At 40.1% G+C, this 18,962-nt stretch overlaps 1 long non-coding RNA gene across 1 annotated transcript; it reads right to left on the bottom strand.

Annotated features, from left to right (window-relative positions):
* Nucleotides 1-4,229: 4,229 nt before the first annotated feature.
* LOC136007273 (uncharacterized) lies at nucleotides 4,230-6,066 on the bottom strand. Its single transcript, XR_010609572.1, has 3 exons — nucleotides 5,830-6,066; nucleotides 4,405-4,463; nucleotides 4,230-4,306 (listed from the first exon to the last, which is right to left on the bottom strand). It is a non-coding gene; the product is annotated as an uncharacterized LOC136007273 (long non-coding RNA).
* Between the last annotated feature and the right edge of the window lie 12,896 nt (nucleotides 6,067-18,962).

Raw genomic sequence — 18,962 nt, 5'->3', positions numbered from 1 at the left:
TAATATACAAAGTAATAGTATGCAGGAGCAGGTTCTTCAGATGTCTAGAGAGTTAAAAAAGAACTGTGAAGGAATAAAAGACATCAGAGTTGCCTTTTTTTCAGAAAAATAATAAGAAAAAAAATTGTATTGCTATAAGTGCAAATAGATTGTGAAAGTTCACATCATCTTATTGAATTACACAGGTTATTCATGTCTCTCTCTCCTCTTTCCTTTTTACTATTTTGCAGTCACTGTTTGCTACAGTTTAGATTCAACATTCCCGGGAATGAAGTTTGCCACTTTTTTTTTTTTTTTTCTTTCACAGACAATGCTATTCTGAAGGTTTCATTCCTTCTGCTCTTCATTAACCAAAATCCAGCTGATCAAATAGACAAGTGTTATCTTCTCACTTTTCATCAGGTACATAACAAAATCCACAAAAAAAGACTTCCTCTAGGTTGACTTTTACGTTTTCTGCAGCTATCCCCTAAAGTCAGTCTGGAATATTCACTGCAAAGAGCTTCACTTTTCAAGTTACCAGATAAAATTTATCTTTGAGAACTGAGAATTTTGAAGGATTACCTAGCATAGAAAACTATTAAAAAAACCAAACAAACAAGCCATCCTTTCAAGCTACCAGCATACCACCATTAATCTACGTATCAGATTACAAAAAATGTATTGCTGCTGAATGGACTTCTTCAGACCTCCTTATTCCTGGGATGAAGCAGAGAACATAGAGCAATCCACAGATAGATACTATTTGTCCAGTTCACCTATATCAATACAGGAGGAAATGGAGTGTACTTCCCCATCTAGACTAACAATTTTCTTCCAGCTCTCTCCTATCTGTACAATAATTGTTATAATTATCATATTTATTGCAAAGCTCAGAAGTAATTCTTCACTGTCATGCCCAAATTTGCGCATGAAAAGTCAATTTGGGCATCGATTCAAGCCTGGCTCTTCACAGAAAGAGCTGAATAGCAATCATCATCCAACCACACACTAGTCTGAGATGCTGAGAGAAAACAGGCTTTCAAGGGAGTGACACCTCTTGAAGGTAGTATCACCACAGGCAGATGTGCAAGAGACTCGGGAAAACAGCAAGGAATGATTTAATCCCCAACAAGCACAGAGGAGTAGACAGAGCTGCTTGTCTTGGAGACTGACAAAACAGACTCATATCAGTCCATCTGTCCTGCACATGAAGCATGTAACGGTTCTATGATTTCCGAGAGAATCGAGGTTCAATGTGGTGAGGAGTGGTTGTAGCAGCACCTGGATGTCTGTTCTCTCTACTGTTCTGACAGCTGTACAAATCTTAGCATATATCCCAATTTATTAGGCAGCACATTATTCTGGTTTCTTCAAGGAACAGTTATGAGTAAAGACGTGAAGTACATAACTCTCACTTGCATGCAAATGGATGCACATTCTTTCACGGTATCTGAAGTGCCATAGTTTACCACCTGAGATACTGAGAAACATCAGTGTTGTTGATTTCGATCTACAAAAGGGTGAAACTAAGCAAGTTCTGGGCATTTCACAACCTGTATGCTTCTGAGCAAGCCTGCAGAGGGTACCTTGTTAACCCACACAGATGCATTTCAAGAGGAATGTTAGTTTGTAAATTAGTGAATGCATGGAGCCGTTTTCTGACTCCTGCCTTTCACTACAGATACACAACTCTTACACTAATCAAGTTTCATGAGTCAAACTGAAAGTAAGGATGTCTCATAAAAAAACAAGGATAAGACACATGAAAGGGATTTAAGGGGAGGGGGTCAAGACTTCAGATTTAGATGTGTTTATTGTTGTTAAAGAGCAGTAAGAAATGATCAGAATGGATGAAGAACAGTTTGCGAGTTAGCATATCTGTTTATTCTGCCCACAGATAAAAAAAAAAAAAAAAAAATCAGTCTAATAGCAAAGTTACCAGGATGCCACTTCCGTCCTCAAAATCCAACCTTTTCTCACTTATTCTAAAGCATTTCCAAGAAACAGAAAGAATCTCCAGTGATGAGCAGCATAGCATGTGCTACAGGTCAGCACCTTTTGCCTCAGGAATGTTTGAGGCTAATCATAGCCTGACAATTTTTGGTGACATGAAATTAACTGCAAGCCATGGGACTCAGACCACTAGTGTCCTACACAAAGACATCACTCTGCAAGTGGTGCTCACCAGCCCACCTGTATTTTCTTATAAGAGGGCAAGCAGCGAAGAGCTTTAGACTTGGCATCAATTTCTTTTCTACACAACCAGTTCTTAAGCACAGATTTTCAAAGAAATAAATCAGTGGATAGCGAGAAGCAACATACTAGCCCACACAGCCATCAATGTAGGAGCCTCAAAGTAAGTCCAATATAAAGTAGTCTCAGCAATGAAAATGGTGGAGAAGAGTCATAATCATGAAATCACTTCTTGCACCTTCCAATGGCATGTTTGTTTACATACATCTGAACTCAAATAATAGCGGAGAAGATAGATAGATAGATAGATAGATAGATAGATAGATAGATAGATAGATAGATAGATAGATAACTAAGCAAGAAGAGAGCAGTAGGGAAAATTACTTTCTCCCCAGCATGATTAAAGGAGTTATCACAGAAAAAGACTTTTAAGCAGCAGTTTCATTGTATGCAACAGCAATAACCAGGTACTTTAAAAGCAGCAGTATGAAAAGTAACTTCTTTCAAATTAAGTAAGGTTATTTTGATCAGATAAGTTCAGCAACCTTACCCTCTATGAATTACACTGCCTACAGATTTCTCTTTTCCAAAGTAGTCTTTTTCCTTAAGAAAAACAGAGAAGACACAAACCCCCCTATTTATCAAGAAACAAATGGCCAAGCATCTGTAACTTATATTTCAGTTTGTATCGCTGTTATTCAAAGAAATTGCCTTCCATCCCTTTTCTCCTCCACTCAAATTTCTTCTCCACTTTCAAGGAAAGAGTCCAGATTGAAACAAAAATCAAGAACCACACTAAAACTCAAGCTCAGTAAGACCTGGAGGGGTGGCTGCCTAATCCTTTTAGACAACTTCTTCAAATAGAGTAGGCTTACAGACTCGAACTGTGTTTATTAGAATGCACCAAGACATCATTTTGCAAGACAGCGCATTAGCAGGAAACAGACAAAGTCTTAAATCCAGTGCGTGGTCAGCTTAAAGACAGGGAATATCCCCCTCTTGCACTCATACCTCTGAAATAAGGGTAGGGGTCCCTTCCAGATGTGATTACCAGCCCAACAGCTTTCAGATTATCACTCTGCTCTCCAAAGCCATCCCCAGTCTGAACACACTAGGAAAGTAAAGCATGTCCAAGAGCACAGCAGCAACCAGAACATCATACATAGTTTCTCTTCCCTGTTCAGACACAGCTCAACCTAACACACTGCTTGGCTTGCCTGATCAGCAAAACATTTGTCATACACCTTGAATGTGCTACTCCAAGCACTGAGCACATAGCCTATTTGAATATTTCACCTCACCTCTTACAATTTACACTATCTGAACTTGATGCCAGTTTGTGTAATAATTGCCTACATCAAAACCTTGCTTTCCAGATTTCCTGTGTAATAAATAAATAAAAGATAAATCATGAACACAAAGATGAGGTTCACACAGCCACTGGCACCCTGTTTTCAGTCAGCATTTCCTGTCAGTTAACTGGAGAGGCCTTGCATTCAGTGCACTCATTTCTCCAAATCCAGTTTTTAATGTTTGTCATGTTCTATATTCTATGTAAAAGGTTCTACAACGATAATTCAACTAAACAGAAGCGGTTAGGAGCCATACTGTATGTAGACCCCAGTTTGTACATCTCAGTTCAAAGATCTCAGCAAACAGGTTGATAAAATAGTCAGCATAGTGAACTGCCTTGCAAAAACTTCAGGTCAAGTCCCAGAGGTAAAACAGTGGCTACAGGATTGTATCTATCTTAAGTAGCAGGGTGTGGGAAGAAAAACTTCTTACTGAAGTAAGGATTTGATGCTAAAGAAATCTGAGCTAGTTCACAGACAATGCAGTGCAGTGCATTAAAGAGTGGACATACGGTATCTCCCCATCTGACGTTAGACCTTTAAAGTACACACTGAACACCAGATGAGCTCTCTGTCAGGTTCCAGGACAAATATGCTCCTGAACATGCCCTCTCACCAATTAAATATAAAACTTCTTAATTACTTCTTCTAGCCAACACTGTGTCACCTTTCATTTGCGAGGGTGAGCGAAGTTACTACATACCTGTTGGGAGCAAGGATTCAGTTTCAGGATGAAAACATACATGCTCCCATTTCCGTAAGAGTTTTCGTGCAATTTTCTGAAATGATAAGCCAAGGACAATTTTTTTAGATTTTTGTTCACAAAAAGCAAAACCCAAACTCTTACACCAAATAATTCTAAGGCACAAGAACTTACCAGATAAATCAGACACTTCTCATTGAGTTCCCACGTGCTTCCCACTGCCAGAAATTTGCCTGTTACAGAGAAGAAAAGGTATTGTTCATACTCGTGCTCTTGTAATTTTTTTCACTGCAAAACATTCATTAAAACCTCTCTTGCCTTTGCAAAACTTGAACTCTGGAAGCAAGACAACAATCATAGCAGAAAGCACCAGCAAAGGGTATAACTAAGTTCATTATGTATTTCCACAGCTGAGCCAAATTCAGTTCTCACTGCCAGTGAATTTGAATTAGGGTATTTGACCTCATGATGCTGATAAGCCAACAAAGAATTTGATTACAGAGAAAGAGGGGAAGGAAAAAAGAGTGTTAGAAATAGGACAATGAACTCTACAGTCACGAAAGCACTTACTTCAAATTACACCAACACTTATTTCTATCACTCCAACACCTAGTTTCTTTACTTGGTCAACTACAAAGATGCACTAAGTCAAAGGTCCCCAAAGCAGGGTGTGCTCACCTAGGGAGTATGCAAGACCATCCACTGGGGTGCAGGAAAAGATATTTTTGTACCCTTAAATAAAATAATATTTTACAATAGAACTTATTTAATCTTTATCTTGTCTTTTTTCATTTCTATTTTTGTAGAGTGTTTTTATAATTTCCATAATATATTAGCACATGAATTATGTGGTACACATACATAATTTATAAATACATACTCAGATATCGGATGCGGGTTTTGGGGTTTTTTTTTCATTATTAGGAGTTTGTAATCAAAAAGGTTTGGGGAGCTGCTCTGAACAGCACACTCATCCAAGAGCAGCATTCTTAAACCCTTCTCAAACACCCTAACAAACTACCAAAGTTTTCTGTTCCATCCTCAAGCCACACCAAGCACCACACAATTTAGTAATAGCACCAGTTAAATTCTATGATTCTGTGCATCTAGCTGTAAGGTAGCTGTGATTCTAAATGTATGTAGCTGTAACACAGCCAAATCCTAGCACACATTCAGTTTTCCCTTTGCTCCTTTATAGCCTCCAAACACAGATGATCCATTTTCAAGTACTGAAGGAAAACAAAGGTTTTCAATTGGCCTGTCCATTAAAGTCTTCAAGCTGGCAAGGTGAAGGCTGAGGTTTTCCATGGAGAGGAAATGAAAAAGAAGGCAGGGTATTTCCAAATACCCAAGTGTTTGTTGTATAAAGCCACCACCTCTTGGCTATGACAGAGCAAGTTTGTTACATTTCAGCTTTTGCTTAGTCAAAACAAACTTCCTATTGTTTCACACTTAAAAAAAAAAAAAAAAACCGACAACAAAAACAAAAAAACCCAAAACAAAAAAACAAACAAAAAAAAAAACACAAAAAACCCCACCAAAACAAGAAAATACTTTCATCGATACACATAAAGAAGTTCAAGATTCAGGAATTATTACCTCTAGAGTAGTTGTTTCCTACTCAGCTCTATTTCATTATTTACTACACATCTATTTTTACAATAATACCAATAAGAACAGCACAGAGGTTGGCTTCTATCAAACAAAGAACCCATTGCTGAAGTCCAACATCTGAGGCAGCCTTGAAGGGAGAAGCATTTCGAGTAACACTCAAGAGCACTGTTCTACAACTTAGCTCCAAGCCTGCATCACAGCAATCACTGGGAGTTTCGTGGGTTGGTTTGCTTGTTTTAAGTTCGTCTAAGGGCAGGTGTGAGGAGAGGTCTCTGAAGCACGTTCATTAATTAGCACATGGTGCTCGAGAGCTGCTCCACGACATCACCGACCCCACGTGCTTAAGCCCGTCCGGCTAGATCCGTCTGTTCTAGCCCAGACCATTCCTACCACCGCAGATTTCCTACTCCTACTGTATAGCGTTACTGTATAACATATTTGCACTGCCTCTGAACGCCGCCACCTCTCAGCGCAGCCCAAAGCTCAGCAGCGGAGGACAGCGCCTCGGCTCGGCTCGGCTCGGCTCGGCTCGGCTCGGCTCGGCTCGGCTCGGCTCAGCTCAGCTTACCTCACTGCGGCTGGGCGCGGCTGAACTCCGCTTCTCTCTCCTCCGCTCCGCTCCGCCCCGCTCCACCCTCTTCCCGGGGCCGCATCGCGCCCGGCTCTAAGGCGCGGCTGCTTCATAACTTTCCCTCACTCCGGTCAGACCCGCCTTCCCATTCCCAGCCTGGGTGGTCCATCCCGTACCCCCTTCACAGCAAAACGAGGACCTAGCCTGAAACCTCTAGCTGCTAGTCGAAATAAAGTAACTTAAAATAAGTTTTTTAAAAGCCCCAAACCCAAAACTTCTCGCTAGTGTGTGACTCAAGGGTTTAAAAAAGCATGTGTTTTAGGGGGCCTGAATGAAAACCCTTTCTGGGCAGACATGAATAAAACCACCACCTTAAACATTTTGCAGCTTAAAATACATTTTGATTAAAATACATTTTGATTAAAATACATTAACTTAGAATACATTTTGAACAAAAATGGAATACATATGCACATAACATGACAGGCTGCATTAAATTAAAATTGTAACTAGATGTTCTTTAAGCTGCCTTACAACCCCAAACCATTCTAAAATGGAAACATGAGAAAACACTTTATATACAAAGAGACCTGATGTATTTCCATTCATGGGAAGAATTTGCACGGCTTTCCTTTCAATAATGGTGCAGGTCGCTATTTTGCCAATGTAATGTTTTCACACTGCTAAAATAGGAGCAGCAGTGGGCTCCTCCATGAGGGAAGAGGCAGAGTCCCACTCACGTGTGCCCAGCGTGATGATCCTGTCTGTTAGGGCTGGGAGCAGGCTCTCCATTTAAACAAAAAGGTAAAGTAATAAATCAATCAAGACAGAGGGTGGTGGGTGGCTTCATGGCTTCCCACCTCCCTACCACACAGGGACAGCCCTCAGCCCCACACACACAGGCTTCTCCAGTCACATTGAGGGTGGCCCCAAGGCCTGGGGTGAGGAGCGTTATTGTTAGAAACACAGCATTTTTATAGTATATAACATAACATAACAGCCATGATGGCAGGGGACTGCCTGGGGCAGCGGTGGCCTGGCTGTTCCCCCTGGCCCAGGAGCCCGGAGCCAGCCTGGGGCCTGGGGCCAGCCTGCGGATTGCAGCTTTCCTGGCATTCCTCTTCTCCTGCCTCACTTAGCACCTACTCACCTTTCCCTATTAAAAAAGAGAACTGTAGGCTGATCAGCTGTCCCTAGGCAGCATTTCTGTGCTGCCCAAGACAGACTCTGTGGCTGCAAAGATCCTTCAGTAACTTGTCAGGAGCTGACGTCTCTGTGTAAAGAGCTGTTCGTCCCTATATCTCATTTTAGATGGATGTATGTGCCAATTTCATATCCTTCAGCTCAGCATAACATTTGCCCTTTCATGTTCTCATTTAAGCTACTGGGAATTCAAAGCCTATTTCAAAGCATAATTATAGCAATCTGCATATAAAAGGCTGTATGTCCTACGGAGGGTTCAGGAAAAAAAAGGGGGGGGGGGAAGGCAACCTCCTCAAGAGAAGAAAATTAGGAGCAAATCCCACAACTAAGATTCAGTAAAGTTAGTACGTTTTTCATCTGATGTGAACAATCTTTGGATTCATAAAGCCACCAGAAAATTGTCTAAGCCACTGCACTGAGTCACTCTGTGTACAAAAGGAGGAAAATGTAGCTGCTACAAGGGTCCCATAGTTTCAAAGCTTGCTGCCAGACGGGGTGTGCAGCCGGTCTCTTGTTAATCTCAAGGTGCCCTGCAAGGTGGGTTTGTTGAAATAAGTTCTGAAGGACCCTCCTGCCTTCAGCACCTCCTTTCTGGGGGCTGTTGCAGGCTGTGGAGGAAGGAGGGGTCTGTAGCAACACTGCTTGCTTAAGACATCATGAGATACAGAAAAGGACTTTTAACTAGGTACATGCATGAAGTAGTCCTCACACAAAAAAAATATCACTGTGGTAATTAAATGTATCATATTGGGTTTGACTGTATCATATTACCCTGTCATATAACAAAATCGAGATTACAGAAATTATACCCACAAACGCTATGCATGCTGCATCACAGAAATCAGTTCACTCGCTCTACTCCTTACACTGAACACTCAGAGTTAACCTCATGAAAGTCATGAAAAAGCTAAAAATCATTGGAGTGTTTTTAATTTACCTTACTCGCTTTATGCACTTGGCTTAAAATCTCTTTGACAGCTAGAAATACATATATTTCTTAAACATAAAACTGATTTGCATATAATCACAGGAGTTGAGGAACATGGTAATAAAACTGGAATATTTGCAATATAATCGTGAATGTTGGTAATACTGATTCTCTGGGATTATGTTTCAGAGGTGGTTACCATACCATGCAACTTCTCCTTCCCCCTCTTTCTAATTTTCCTGGGAATTACGTTTCTGGGGTTTAAATTTCCAGGATTATGTTTCAGAGGTGGTTTCCCTACCATATAGCTTTTCCTTCACTCTAGTTTTCAAGCCTCTCTCCCCAGCTCCCCTACTGACTTGTCATCACGCACTCGTTCATGCTAGTCACTTTTCAGTTCTCCTTAAGCTCAGTCTCCTTCATCAGCTTCTTTCTTCTTCATAAATTTCGACAGCATGTAGAGGTTGCTTTCAAAGAGCATAAAGGTACTGGGAAAGCAGCTCCAACGGAGCTGCCTTTTGCCTCTCCCACTACCTCCTGCAAAAGCAGCCAGCCATTTCACCCTCCCCAAGTGATACACTGCAGACAAATCCATGTCTTTCTGTTTTTCTAGGAAGAGCATGGTAATAATTGTTTGGCCGAAAAAAAAGCCACGCAAGAAGTCAAAGCCAATATTATCAATGATGCCAAAGAGAATTTGCATCATGGATCTTTAGAAATGCAGAGATGTATGACTTTTCTGCACAGCTGTATTGTGCAGAGGCTTGCACGCAAGATTCCGTTTTAATAATAGCAGATGACAATAGATGACCCTCAAAGATACTAGAACAATTTAGGGAAATCAGTGAAAAATCCAGGAAATTTACTACTAACATTTCTGTATTTATAGTGTCTTGGTAATCAAATGTATGTCTTTTAAGACTTAACAAATTTGTTTTCTCTCTCTTTGAGAAAGATATTGCATTGATTTCTAAATTGTAAGAAAGAACTTTTGATACAACTTCAGCTCTGATTAAATTTTCTAGGCCAAATGACAGCAGTGAAATTAATAACAATGATTGTTTCCTTTTTAAAAAAACAAACTTAAAAACATCTCTTTGATAATAGGCAATTCCAGTGTGAGCATGTACTGGTAAATACATAGTGCAAAAAAGAAATGCTGGCAAAAAAGATTACAAGTAGAAAGAGAGGATTTCTCAGAAGTTCATGAGAGGCAGCATTCAGTCCTGATTAAACGTGTTTTCCTGCTTGTTATTTGTGAATGCCATCATTTGCTTTTATTTTAAAATCACATATATTTTAGAAAATGGATAACTTAAGGCTTTTAGCATAGAGCCATTGAAGCATATGGTAATCCCAGTCCCAAACACCAAAGTGTGCCTGTCTCTGCCAGCTCTTAATTACCAGCTCATTAACACTCAGGTGTCAATTGCTGGTGGCAAAGGCAATACTCAGTTGGCCTGGTTTCTGTCATGCACAATGTAATTAAATTGACCTCCGCAAAAGGAGCCCAGTAGTTGCCTGATACCACTTGGACACTGATTGCCGCACTAATCACAATCGTGTAATTTAGTGAATCACACAGTGTAATGAGGGAAAGACTCTGGAGAGTGCCAAATTGTACTTGCATATGTAATAATGACTTTAAGGACAATTAGGGAAATAATCACTGCTCTGTTTTCTTCCAAGCTAATAATGAACTGCAGTAACTGTTTGAGTTCTGTTGTTGATTTAAAACTTTAGCTGCTATCTTGTATTTTAAAATAATGGTTAGAAGCAATTAAAATGTAAAAAAGAATAAAATTCAATGCTGTTTTTGGCTGGGGTGTAGTTAATTTTCTTCACAGTAGCTGAAAGGGGGCTGTGTTTTGTATTTGTGCTGGAAACAGTGCTGGTAACACAAGGATGTTTTCATTACTGCTGAGCAGTGCTCACACAGAGTCAAGGCCTTCTCTGCTCCTCACTCCACTCCACCAGTGAGCAGGCTGAGGGTGCACAGGAAGTTGGAGGGGACACAGCTGGGACAGCTGATCCCAACTGACCCAAGGGATATCCCACACCGTATAGCATAATGGTCAGCATACAAATCTAGGGAGGAGAAGAAGGAAGGGGAGGATATTTTGAGTGATGGCATTTGTCTTCCCAAGTCACCATTGCATGTGTGGAGCCCTGCATTCCTGGGGATGGATGAACACCTGCCTGACCATGGGAAGTACCAAATGAATTCCTTGTTTTGCTTTGAATTCATGTGCAGCTTTTGCTTTACCTGACAAACTGTCATTATCTCAACCTGTGAGTTTCCTCACTTTTACCCCTCTGATTCTCTCCCCTGTTTCACAGGGCGGGAATGAGCAAGTGGCTGTGTGGGATTCAGTTGCTGTCAGGGGCTAAACCACGACCTGTAAATTTAATACAAGTTAAAACCCTCCATCTTCATTGTTAATAGCCCCCCAACAGATTATACCTGCAAGTACTACTGGCTGCCTAGTTAGTATCTGAGACCTGTATTAGATGGTGTGTCCCAAGAGGAAAGAGTGATTAAATGTACTTCGCTGATGCCCCAAATGGGCCAGTATGCAGCCACCCTCACCTCGTGTGCCCTGTGCATATGACAGTGAGATGGAGGAAACCAGCCAGGTGTATGGATAGTGGGTGACAATGGGCATGCCACTCCACAGGTGCAGGCTCTAACTTTGGCATCAACACCTGAATGATGTGTACGAATGCAATTACTTGGTTTAGCTGAGATTTAAAAAATGCAGCTTCCTCTGGTCAGTGTACAGCTTCTGAAGAGGACTCTCTGCCTTGGTACCTAAGAAGATGGGCTCCTAAAATTGAGTTTATTTTATTGAAGTTTTGGCACTTGAGCATAAATATTTGGAGCATAGTTATCTTTAGCTGCCTTTGACCAAGCAAGCAGCACCAGCAGTCGTTTCAGTGCTGCTTCAATTTCTCATTCTTCTCTCTTTCCCTGTATTATTTAGCACTTTACTGCTTTATCCTAGTGAGGTCACCTAATGTCAGTGGCTAAACTTGGATGGGATCGATGTGGGCTGTGACATGCAACCACAATTCAAACTTGTGAATTGCCAAAAGGTCACAGCCTTAACTCAGCCACACCTTAACTTCAGCGTTTTGTCTTCATTACTTCTGAAGGCTGAGAGTCCCTGGGCAAAACTCTGGTCTTACACAAGTCCTGAAATTCTGGCCTTAATATTTCTGTGGAGAAAAGCTCTGATCTTCAACTTTTTTCATCCCTGCTCATTCTCTGCCAGCAGGCCATCTTTCCTACACATCTTCCATGCAGTACCACCAAATTTCAGTACTGTATAGATTAAGTTCCCACTTCTCATTGCTGGATGTTTTCCCTGGTGGTGCTCCATTTGTTTGTCTCAAGCCTGCTGTTGACTTTAGTAATTAAACTGTTAAGATCAGTGAGGTGAGGGCTTATCTTATTAGTGTGTTTGTGCATTACTAGTACAAGTGTCTCTGCCTGTGAATGTTTTTTACTAAAGAACAAAAATCTGATGTCCACACTCAAGTATGAGTAAAACCAGGTATTTTGTCTTTGTACTTATGCACTGCATCAATTTCATTCATCAGCAAATCACATAAAATATGAAGCTGATTTTTATGATACATGCAAGTAACTTTTTTATATGTAATACGGAATGTCAAGTATATTTGTGTGGGGACACTGGATGATGTTGATTTGTAGCACACGCTAAACCTAAAACTTGAAAAGTCAAGATTCTGATGCAGGCATTTTACGGATAATAAAAATCCAGATATTAGATTTTTCTTTTACACTGGTACCAGGGGGATATCTGAGCTGTGGTCTTGTGTATGATCATTTCAGTTGTCAAGGTGAGTGGTTAAAAATCCGCCACCAAAGCGTGCAAGCATCTGACAAATAGTTACTGAGCTTGGAGAAGAACAAAGACTTATTAAAATGTAAAAACTTTAGTTTTCTGAGAGTGAGATAAACAGATTTGCTGCCAAGTTTATGCAAAGCACATAGAAGGAGCAAAATAATTTCTAGAGATGTTACAAAATCTACAGAATAGATGAAAGCATTTTGTCAATGATGTGTTTATTAAAGATGGTGAATTCTGGAGAAGTGATCCATCTAACAAAGAGAAATCAGTGCTGTGCAGAGTTTAGGAACAAAAGGGAAGGATCCTTCTTGAACAGTGACAGGCCATCAAGGAAAGACACTTCCCAGTGAAATGCTAACAGATGTAGCAGGTGAGGCTCAATCAGTTGAAAGGTACCCAATCTACAAACAAGAGGAATTCAGCATTGTTTCATGCAGAAGACCCTACCTGCAAAACAGCGCTCAGCATGGATCGCATAAATATGCAGCTAAGGGAGGAAGAAAAATGCACAGTACCTTCCCAGCACACATTTGTAAATGTATCTTGTGTTTGTTGAACCAAGAAAGCTTAATATTGAAATAAAAATGATGAAAGTACTACATTTGTAATCATGGGGGAAAGGAAGTTGGACTCCTTAATGAACTACCTTACCTCCAGAAAACAGTGAATATACCTGGCACCCTTTGACCTCTGGTTGCTCAGAAATCTTTTTAATCATTATTTGGAGACATGAAGAATTTTTAGATGAAGAATACACTCAACAGCTAATTTCTGTTTGGTTGTGAGTTGTGAAGGAGCTGCTCTTCAGCCTGCATACGGACCAAGTGATGGTTCCACAGGAATGGCCTGCTCCCAACTGCAGTCAAAGAAAGGTAACCAACATATGGCTCCACAGGGGAGACCTGTTGAAGTGAGCTCATGGTACTAAGAAGCAGATGGAGTTATCTGTGACCTTGTGAAACTTCGAAGTTTTGCTTATTGTAGCAACTGTTGTGCAACATAAGTACGCATAAACAATCCTAATAAAAATGCTTGACATTTAAAAGCATTTTCCATTCACTTTGAGAGGCAATACACAATGCAAATTCAGACAGAAGTACTGAGATACATAAATGATCCTTATAAGGTACTTGCCCCATCCTCCTTTTACAATATTGCAAGTTATTAATTTAGCACCTGTGTTGTCTGTACTATTACACTCCTGTTTCATTCTGCTTTCTTCCCCTAGGGAAGCAAGCCCTCATTTTCATCTGTATGTTTATCCCCTCCAACACTGACTACCACTCTTCCTGATCGTGACAGCTGCTGGTGATTTAATGTACAAATGGCAGGCAGAAATCAGCAGGCCACAGAGTGTCATTTGTTGTGCCATTTTGTCTTTGACTCTAAGGGCAATAAAGAGAAGGATGGTACTGATATAATTCAAGGTGATGAGCAGATTCTTCTAACTTGAATGGGCTTCTTGTGATCTTCCATATTCTTTAAGGGTTCAAAGCCTTCTGAGATTTTATTCTTTTTAAGAAGGCCATTTTCTTCCCATTTAGCTTCTGTGTGTTGAGTAAGTGGATGGGGAATACAACAGGGGATTAAAATACAAGATCAATCCAGAGAGGTATTCTCACCAGCAGCAAGACAGAGCAGTCTCTGATTCTCTCTTCTTTCTTCTTCAAAGGCCCAAAGGCAACACAAATCCTGGGAATAAGATGGGAGAAGGGAGAGATCTTCACTTCTAGCAATATAATCTGGAAGCAGTATAGTCTGGATGTCTGCTGAAAAATAGACAAGCTCCTGCTACAATCAGCTTGTCTCAAGAGTGCAGGGTGATTAATTCAGATAACCTTTTAGATCATCTCATTTATTCTTCTCTAAGTTGTGAGTTCTGTGCTATGGCTTTGAGAGGCACAACCCCTTTTCTCACTTTTTAATTCAGTTTGCATTCATTGGTTATTTATGTATATTCACTCGACAAGAACATGATAGTTTTAAATAAATGTTTGTATTTTGGTTAATGGGTCAGTTTACCTTCTTTACAATGGACCTGGTAGGGCAAGGGGTTCACCTGTAATGGACTGGAATTACACAAGTACAAATAGGCTAAGAATCTGCCTTTATTCTGCTTGTTTTATTTTGACTAAACTGGAATTGAAGTAGGATTTTACATGTACACCAAAAAGTGTACAAAATTCTTCAAATTATTTTTTTCCCCTATTGTCTCCTACTTTCTCTCATTATCTTACTTGCTTGTGGTACTGCCAGGCCAATTTAAGTGTCTTGGAGGGTGAGGACATTGGGGAAAGAGGGAGAGGCAGAACTGTTATAAGTGCAAGGATTTTCTTTAAAAGCAAACCAAGACCAAGAAGATAAACCAAGGACCTTGAGTAACATTAATAGCAACATATGCACAGGAAATATTCTTGTCTGTTTTATTTGAAACAGCTATTATACTGCAATCTAAGTACTCTAGCGTTTCACAGTCACATAACATCAATGAAATAAAATTATCAAAACAAAACTCCATCTCAAAATGAAATATTCCTTTTTCCATCCTGTTTGGAGTCTGTCTTCTACAACGTAGGCATGTTGTGCCCACAGTAATACAGTCTGTAAGAACAGGTTAGGTAAACACAAATTGGCAATGGCATTCAACATGACGATCCTGCAGCAAGGCAGGAGAATTGGGAATGATGAATTCCCAGTGAGAGGGTGCTGAGGGGCTGGGAGCTCCCTTGGGACTGGGGTCTCCCAGGGGCATCAAGGACATAGCCCAGCTCACCACTCCAGGGGCAGGGCAGAGAGCAGCCAGGGAAAGCCAAGGCCCTGGGCATTGAGCATCTCCCTGGGGAAGGGCTGTAATGCTGGCCCACGGGTGGAGGTCAGCATCAGCCCTGGTGAGGGGAACCAGGGTGAGACGTAGTCCTTGTCAATAATGTTTTGTTAGTGTAAGATTTTCAGACTGCTTTTACCACCATTATGTCCAAGTATTCTCTGATAATTGTAGAATCATATCACAGAATCATAGAATTCTTTGTGTTGGAACGGTCTTTAAAGCTCATCCAGTTCTAACCCCCCGCCTCAGGCAGGGACACCTTCCACTAGACGAGGTTGCTCCATGCCCCGTCCAACCTGTATTAATGGAATAATACATTCATCTGTATGACTAAGATGTCAGGTGTGGTTTGCTGTCTTGATCTCTCACTTTGGCAGGAAGGCAAGCTCTCTCAACAATTTTGTTTTATGCCTAGTGTCACTCTGTGTGTCATTTACAATACCTACTGAGCGAAATTTGTTATACAGTACTAAATACTCACTGAAGAGCAAGTGAGTCTATATTTAATCAGTGATTTGCTGTAAAAGGTGGCACACATGCTGAGTTCCTGCACCAAGAGATGTTTAAATGCTTTTCTAGGCTGGAAAGCAAAACAGGAGATAATCCTCCACCTTGCTGCTTAGAAATTCTTTTAAGCTGGATATGGAGGAAGAAGTTATCTGTGATGGAGAGAAGTGAGTACAGATTTCTCACATGCTGAAAAAATATTCCTAAAGTCGTACCATCTGCTCTGCAAATCTTACGTACTTAGTCTTTAACATCTTAACAAACATCCTTACAAAATAGGATCCTATTTTCAAGTGCCCTTTAAGTGCCCTGGGCAGACATGTACTGAACAGAAAACTACCACAGAAAAAAAATGCCAATAGAGGCCCTTTTTGTAGCATAATGGTCATCGTATTTACCTGTAATGTGGGCTGCTGAAGACAAATGCTTCTTTTATATGATTGTGGATCTTTTTTTTTTTCCCAGTCCTCCCTAGTCATCAGATCCAAAAGGATTTAGGCTCTGAGTGGAAAGCTGAAGAGCTCTTCATTTTTCTTTTCGAAGCTGTCCCATTTTGCAAAGAATAATTATGTATTATTCAGACAGAGAGACCAAGGGCATCAAATTACACATTGCTTTCTAGACTACTAGTTAGCTCATTAACCTGCACCTTGGGAGAGCTCAGTATTGTAGCACTTATGTGGTTTTACAGTATTTTATATCATAATCGTTTTGGTGGGTTTTATCTTGCTATTTTGATATAGTAACTAAGTTCTATTCCCACCTCTGCAATACACTGCATTATGAAATTCCTCAATTATGGTTCAGTTAAAATAAGGATAGTGAAACAGGCATCTGTCATAACACTGGAGTATGTTTTGCTTACTAATAAAGGATATAAAGCACAGCAGTCAATAGAAATCTGACTTTAAAATAAATGTTTTTTCGATTTCCAGCTCTGTGTAGATTTTCCAGTGCTCAAGGTTGTTTTTGGATGAGAACAGTAAGATTTTAGGGTGGGTTTTTTTCCTGAAGCTTTAGACCTGTGAATATTAGCAACATGTGCAGTGAAGTTGTAGATTTCACTCTGCATGTGAAGAATTAAGCACCCAACAAGCCTGCATGCAAATGGTGGTTTCCAGTTTACTCCAGATGATAGAATGCAAACAGGAAAGGCATTTCTCCAGTCCAGTAACACACTGTGCAGACTTCAAATATTTTCTGTGACTGCATTTCATGTCCTTATCCCTGAACAGTGGCAGGTCCAGAAATCATTTATATAAATGAGAAAAAAACTGTAAACTACCTGCTTTTGCCTGGAGGTTTTTTTTTGTTTTTTTTTTTTTCTGGATAAATGGTAATTATTTACTGAACAAAATAAAATTTTATTTATTTCATTAATAATGACATGAAATTAGTTGCTGTGTTGTCACACAGAAAGTGACAATACAGGAATTAAAGTAGCAAAATTAAACCCAGAAACTTTAATATTGGCTCCTATATGATAAGGGCTAATTGAACTCCACCTATAATTATAATGGTGTAATTTAAAAGTTAGACTAGTATGTCTATTATAACTTAACTATACATAGTTCCAGGAAGCCCCAAAATACAGCTGACCATTTGTGTGAAAAGTATGATGGAGTAACATCCGTTACAAGTAGTATTTGAAGCAGATATAATCATATATCTGGTAAGGGAGTTTGTAAATTGTCTAGTTTTCATAATAGGGTGAGATATGCTCCTGCGGCATTTCTGGGGCTCGGGACTCAGAGCTCAACACCAGCACAGCCAAGGATTGCCCATCCTACTGGGCAGAGACTCCCCAACAGGCCAGGGGCGGCCACGGCCACCCGGGTCCCCAGGGAGCTGCTGGATGTCCCCTGGAAACAGGTGTAAGGAAGAATATGACACTTCCCATGCCACTATTTTTCAGCTCAGCTGTGATTGATCTAATAGTAATGTGTACTTAGAATGTCAAGGATCAGATTTAATTTTTATTTGGGCAGGTTTATTTGTTTGTTTGTTTAATTTTTAACAGACCGTTTCCAGAAACTCAGTGAGGTTTTAATGATATCATTAGAAGGTATATTGCATTTTCTCCCTAGATTATATTAATCAATTTACGTTTACTTCCAGTACTCTGTCTCTCTTCTTTTTCTTTGTTGACAGTCAGAATATAAATCAAACCAAGCCTCTTAAAAAAACTGAATGGCCATGAGCTCCAAGGGCATCGTTTAGCCTCATCTTCAGGGGGCTGAGCAGGAGAATGTTTGCTTGCATTCATAAATTGTTTTGCAGATAGCATAAGCCACAACAAATATATTGCTCTCATGGTGAAATCTTTCTCTTCCATGATATTTATGTTCCTGAACCAAGCACTATTTAAGTACCAATTAATGTACTCTGTGAGACTAGGAAAAGCAGAGAATGTTCTCTTTCCTCTCTTTTTCTTCACAGAGGAACATTGTCACACCACTGCTCTTATGTCAGCATCCCATAGAGTTTCAGCCCTAAATTATTCTGATACCTGTCTGGAAAAGATGTAGTGATGGGAATGGATTTACTAGGTAATTGTGACATCAGACTTCATCTAGTTCTTTTTTTTCTGTGTCATTCTCATCAAAAGGGAATACCCTCCTCCCCCCCACACTGAGGTGAACATGTAAACCCTTCAGACTGCTTTTATACTCCAAGTCAAAGTTAGACCAGAAAATATGATAGGAAACATTTTTCAGTCTAGCTGCAAAAGGAGATGCTGTGCTTAGGATCTTTGTTATCTTCCAAAACAAAACTTTACGGAAACATTCATTGTTGAGGCTGGTATTTTCTTTGCTTGCTTTACTGACATTTTTAATCAACAGCTATGGCAATGTAAGAATACTCTGCTCCAATGAATTTTTAATTCTCTGCCTTTCTGCATAGTAAAAATGTGTCTGTCTTTTCAGGACTACATTTCTGTCTTTGTCTTTTTAGAAAATCTGAACAGTGGTATCATTTTACTTGTCTTTTTTTGCTTTGAGACAAAGCTATTAGAAACATGTCTGTTTTAAACTGACACATAGCCATGCCCGGATTTCCAAACCTGATTGTGCAGCTTGTTGAAAGCAGTGCTGGTGAAGTTTATGTTTTCTGGCATCAAACAATTTTATTGTAGGCTGCTCTTGCTTAAAATTGTATGTGCATAAAGAAAGAAATGAAGACTGCTTTTTGCTCTCCTTCCAA

Source organism: Lathamus discolor, chromosome 1, assembly GCF_037157495.1.
Source record: "Lathamus discolor isolate bLatDis1 chromosome 1, bLatDis1.hap1, whole genome shotgun sequence".
Classification (NCBI taxonomy): domain Eukaryota; kingdom Metazoa; phylum Chordata; class Aves; order Psittaciformes; family Psittacidae; genus Lathamus; species Lathamus discolor.
Note: the sequence above shows the minus strand (reverse complement) of the source record. Positions and strands in the feature narration are given on the sequence as shown.